We start from the raw sequence: 6,268 nt of genomic DNA on the forward strand, positions 1-6,268 counted from the left end.
CAGTGTCATCATTTAACTGGTGTGGCATTGATCAGGGACACTAACTGGTGACAGTACGAAAAAAAAAATGTTTTCAATTTTTTTTATTATTATATATATATATATATATATATATATATATATATATATATATATATATATGTGTGTGTTTTTTGGGTTTTTTTATTCGCTTTTTAACACACTTTGACCAGAGAAATATAATGATACCATAGTAACACAGTCACCAGGACAAATAGATGGGGTGAATCTCCAAACCAGATGGACAAATGACAAAGAAGGCGAGCAAGTGTTCTAACTCCTCATCATTCTATCGAAACTTTTAAAAAAATGGATACACCTTATCCATTTGAATACCAAGGCAACATATCTATTCATATATATATTTGAAATTTTTCTTTCTGGAGCTTTGGTTGTACAATTATGCAAAAATTAGTGTGAGATCTAAGCACTACCCAATATTCACTACAGCTCCTGGTGGTGGAGATGGGTTTTTGAATTTTGAAGATTCTATTTGGTTTTCAGAAGTAAAGCGGCGACTTAGAACTGGATGACGTGTCCCTTTCTCTTCTTGTCTTCTCCAAGTTCAAAGTTCTTGTATCTCTTTATAGCCAACATCTAAGCGGCAGTTGGAGTCGACACACTCCAGCCTCAGCACAATCTTCTTGGTGGTCATAGCCTTTTTATGGAAGATCGGCTTGGTCTGCCCACCATAACCTCTCTGCTTACGGTCGTATCGCCTCTTTCCCTGGGCATAGAGGGAGTCTTTCCCCTTCTTGTACTGGGTGACCTCGTGAGGCTGATGCTTCCCACATTTCTTGCAGTGAGTTCTGAGGGTTTTAGGGACGTTCACCATCTTGGCCCGCCGCGCAAGAGAAGGAGATGGTTTTTTTGTGTGTTAGTATCAGGACATGGTCCTTAGGATTACCTCCCAAGGAGGTGAGAAATCTGGGGTCCAGTAGCAGATATAGCAGGTAGGAATCAGGCAGAATTGTAGTCAGTAAACAATAGACATGTGCATTCGTTTTCGTCCAAATGCATTTTCGTCCGAATTTTAGGTATTTTCGTTTTGACAAACGATAACGAAAGCGCAGAATCCGAAAAACGAAAGATCCGACATAAATAAATGCTTTATTTTCGTTTTCGTTGTTACAACAGTTCGATATAGAATAGGAGATTCGACGTGATTCTGACAATAACAATCTGTGTCTATAGAACCTGTGGTCGAATGTGCCTAACCTTACCTCTATTAGCCCAAATTATATAGAGAAAATATTCGACATAGAGAGAAAAGATTCGACAAAGAGAAAAGATGACACCTGACACTGAGACTAAGCCTCTGTACACACGGTCGGAGATTTCGACAACCAAATCCGTCGGATTTTCTCCGTCGGATTTTGTCCGACGGATTTTGTCCGAAACTGTTGCATACACACGGTCGGACTAAGTTGTCGAAAATCTGATCTTTCAGAACGTGATGACGTAATTTCGTTACGATGGGACTACATTCACGCTAGTAGCCAATAGCTTTGATGTAGGAATTTGATCTGAGCATGCGTGGCACTTGGTCCGATCAAAATTCGTTACACATGATCGGATTAGGTCCGACCGGCCCAGTTGGTTGGGAAATATTTCCAACATGTTGGAAAATTGGGTCGGACGGAGATTCCGATGGAATCAGTCCGATGCATACCACACACACAGTCGTATTAACCGACGACACGGTCCGATAGGACACATTCCGACGGATTCTCCGACCGTGTGTACAAGGGCTTAGACCATTCATTCAACATGAATGACTGAGATTCGACAAAGCTACGAAAAACACACACGTTTATAATAATATTCAACGGAGCATCGAAACTGTACGACGCTGCAATCGTACATTTCCGGAGTCAAATGCTCCACCTATAGGCTATATAGAGTTTAGCAGCTCCGTCGAATCTTCTTTCTACATTCGACAGACACCATAAGCCTTCAAAGACAGATTCGACCGAAAATTCATGTGGTTTTTTAGACGAATGCAATTTTTGAACGAAAAACGAAATAAATAAAAAACGAATTTCGGGAGTAACTAAATAAATTTATTTTTCGGACGAAAACGAAATTCCGAAACGAAATATTTCACTCTGCACATGTCTATTAAACAAGCAAAAGGACAGTAACAAGTGGTTGCAGGTTGGGATCAAGCAGAAGCATGGTCAAGGAAAAAGACAAAGGTCAGTAACGAGTGTCAGTGAAAATACGGATGGCAGCAGGAGTGACAAGTGTGAGATATTGGCTGGACACAGCACAATAATCTGGCAAACGGGGAGTGCAAAGGCATGGCTTGAACAGGAAGTTCATGGGAGGAAAGGATTTGAGGTTAAAGAGAAACAAGACACAAAGCAAGGTTGTCTAAGGAATCAGGAAGGGACCTGTCCACTATCTCAGGTGGCTCAGGAAGAAGAGACACGGCAGAGGTTACAGGTACAGATCCGGGTCCTGACACTTTGGGGTTCTGGAAAAGGCAATTTTGACAATTTTTCTTTCGGCTCATTTCCAGTGGAACATCATGTACACAACATAACCCAGGCAAATATTTGTATTGAAAAGCTTTACGTATTTTTTTAAAATTTTATTATATGCAATCGTCTAACACCATGTAAGATAGTACCGTTCTTAAACTTACTGCAGATGATTTCTGTATCTTCTTTGCAGAAAATAAATAAAACATTTAAAGTTAAAAAAAAAAAAAAAGCTTTAATAGATATCACTGTTCTGTCCTGAGGAAGCGAACCATGTTGCCTGTGAAAAGCATTAAACTGAGATGCATCTCCACCATTTTCCAAGATTAGAGAAAGAGAGATTAGGACGAGAACAAACATTTTCAGGGGCAATGGTGTAAGAAAAAGCATTAAGAACAGTGTCTTGGCATTAAAAATTATGTGTGTACAAAGAACCCTTTAATATGTTTTTTATTGAGTAATATATGTTGAAAAATATAAAATGTGTCTTATTTTTTTATACACACAATTCTGTGTGGCACCTCTAAAGCCCGAGTATCCATGTTAAATGTTTTTTAAGAGAATTAAAAAAAAATCATACAGCAAAAAACAAAAACAAAAAAAAAAAAACCTAAAATATGTGAAGCAATAGTGCTCAACACAAACACAAATATAAAAAAAAAAAACAAACAAAACAAAAAAATACATAAAAACATTACAGGGAGTGAACCATGCTATCCTTAAAGGTATTGTAAACCCTCAAGGTTTTTCAGCTTAATGCATGCTATGCAAAAACCTCCTGTGCTGCAGCTGCCCCCCCCCCCCCAAAGCCCCCCTTGTACTTACCTGAACCGGGTCTTTCCAGTGATGGGGGTGAGTGCACCAGCTCCAGCCAGGGCCTTGATAGCAGCACAGCCATTGGCTCCCACTGCTCTCACGCAAATCCAATGGGGCCCAGCCCTGCTGTCTGTATCAATAGACGCAGCAGCAGGGCACACGGCTCTCCAACGTGGCTCTCCAACGGGGCACTAGAGAACAGGAGGAGCGCCGCTGAGGGACCCCAGAAGAGGAGGATCGGGGGCCAGTCTGTGCAAAACCAACTGCACAGAGGAGGTAAGTATGATTAGTTTGTTTAAAAAAAACGAACCTTTAGTTACCCTTTATTATACACTTGACCCCCCCACTCCCATTTTTTTTATTTGCAAGCTGATTTAAGCAGTGAAATTCAATGTTTCTGCTTCCACAAGGTTTAGCAGACATTAAAATCGATAATTTCAAGGTAAAATCAATTCCACCAAAACCATTTAACATGTCGCTGGTCAGAACATGCAAGTGGAGCTCCCCGTGTGACATACCTACCCCAGTAATAACATATTTTACTCTGATTACGATGTCACCTAATGAGCAAGTGATATCTTCCTATAGGGAGTAGGGATAAGCTCATGTTTGGCCCCCTGTTCAGGGGGAGCCAAGAATCACATATATATATAGAAATGGTATTTCTACGGCTTCCCGCAGTCAATGGTTCCTATGCTGCATCCCTATCCACCGCCAAGGTTACTGGTAATTCATGGCCATGCAAGCAAAGAGGCAAGGATAACAGTGACATCACTGCCATGGCCATATTTGGTCAATGATGTCACTACTATAGCCTCTTCCCTTATACACTGGATGACAGTACTTTCAGGATCGGTTGTGTGTGTTGGGTTCCCCGGATGTTTAATTTTGCTGAGTCACCAGCAGGTGGGCATCATGATTGATGATGGATTTGCAACGAAGGACTTTTTTAGGATTTTTTTTTTTTTATATAAAATACTCTCTAGTGTGCTAGATGTAGATGATTTTTGTAAGCTGTAGTGTGGGTAAGCCAGGCCTGGGTTGAATATGGGTCAGGGATAAGTTACTCACGGAGGCTGGAGGACTCATCAAACAGCACCGCTGGTAACTACCCCTGCTCTCTGGAGCCTTGGAGAAACTTCCAGAAGTATGGGGTGGAGTCTAGGAGGAGCTACTTGAAGTATGGAGGAGGGCCCTAGCTAGGGTGCCCACGTGTCCCGGATTGCCCGGGACATTCCCGCAATTAGCAGGTCTGTCCCGGGTCCCGGGCACCTTCATTCCGGGACAATACAGTGTCCCGGAATGAAACGGATACAGCCATTCACGATTTTAATTGATTGCGGAATGTCGATTATGTAATTCGGCCGGGCCAGCCCAGTGGTGTAGCGTGGGGGTGGGCAGCCCAAGTGACTTCTTCCAGGCTCCACACATCTCCAATGAGGCAGACTCCTCAGCAACTGGATCTCCCCCCGCCCAGAGACTCCAGTGGTCCAGCCTGCCCTGTCCCCCATGATTCCTCGGCCTGCGGGGATAGCAGTCATCTGACTATGGATGATCTACATGGAGTACTGGCCTGGAGTGGTGATTGAAATCCACCAATCTACCATATGTTTGTGTGGGGTGTGGGGAAGTAGTCAGTAGTGTGAGTAGTGCAGAAAGAAGTGTACTGGTCAGGTAGGTCAGTGCAGGGCACAGAGAAGTCAGTGTAGTGGGTAGGTGGGTCAGGGTAGAGGTCAGGTAGGTTATAGTGGTCAGGTGGCTCAGTGTAGAGGACAGGTAGGTCAGTGTAATGGACAGGTAGGTCAGTGTAGTGGATAGTATAGTGGACAGGTAGGTCAGTGTAGTGGACAGTATAGTGGACAGGTAGGTCAGTGTAGTGGACAGTATAGTGGTCAGTGTAGTGGACAGGTTGGTCAGTGTAGTGGATAGTATAGTGGACAGGTAGGTCAGTGTAGTGGACAGTATAGTGGACAGGAAGGTCAGTGTAGTGGACAGGTAGGTCAGTGTAGTGGAGAGTATAGTGGTCAGTGTAGTGGACAGGAAGGTCAGTGTAGTGGAGAGTATAGTGGTCAGTGTAGTGGACAGGTAGGTCAGTGTAGTGGAGAGTATAGTGGTCAGTGTAGTGGACAGGTAGGTCAGTGTAGTGGAGAGTATAGTGGTCAGTTTAGTGGACAGGAAGGTCAGTGTAGTGGACAGGAAGGTCAGTGTAGTGGACAGGAAGGTCAGTGTAGTGGACAGGAAGGTCAGTGTAGTGGACAGGAAGGTCAGTGTAGTGGACAGGTAGGTCAGTGTAGTGGACAGGTAGGTCAGTGTAGTGGAGGGAGCAGCTAACCTGGATGATGTCACTCGCTGCCATCCTGCTGTGCTGACCCGCAATCGGCACTGTATTACTATACACTTTTAAATCAAGAGGATTTCATGTGAGTACGTATTTGTTTTAATGAACTAATATTTTTTTAGCAAATCGGAAAGCACTTAGTATACTTCGTTTACCCGCATGTTCTAGAATATATCTGAATATCAAGACCCGCTGCTGGCATTCATATCTTCCCCAAGGTGGGACAAGTGCTTTTGACCTTCTGTTGATTCAGGGGTCCACCTTTTGGATGTGAATAAGCATTTCTTGTGGTGGAGGGCGCTGTCACCCATTAAGGATAACAGATTTTCCTTCACCCACGTGGATACTTGTGCTGCTGTGTGGGCTCTGTAGTTCTATTGTGTACTAACTTATTTGGACTTTTATATGGCTTTATATTTGTGTGTGTTTTTAAGTGTTAGGTACTAGTGCACTGCCTTTTTTCTTATATGGCTATTTAGAGGGATGTGAATTTACCTTTAGTGTTCAGATGGCAACTTATTATTTATACCTTCCCAATGTAAGTTTAGACTGACAATATTAATTTATCATTGAGATCAGTGTAGTGGTCAGTGTAGGAATCAGGTAGGTC

General features: G+C 42.9%; 1 pseudogene; it reads right to left on the reverse strand.

The window, feature by feature from the left end:
* Positions 1-537: 537 nt before the first annotated feature.
* On the reverse strand, positions 538-5,860 carry LOC143925568 (large ribosomal subunit protein eL42-like; annotated as a pseudogene).
* Positions 5,861-6,268: the final 408 nt, after the last annotated feature.

Source organism: Lithobates pipiens, unplaced genomic scaffold, assembly GCF_037356315.1.
Source record: "Lithobates pipiens isolate NorthernLeopardFrog02 unplaced genomic scaffold, aLitPip1_a1.2 Scaffold_22, whole genome shotgun sequence".
Lineage (NCBI taxonomy): Eukaryota > Metazoa > Chordata > Amphibia > Anura > Ranidae > Lithobates > Lithobates pipiens.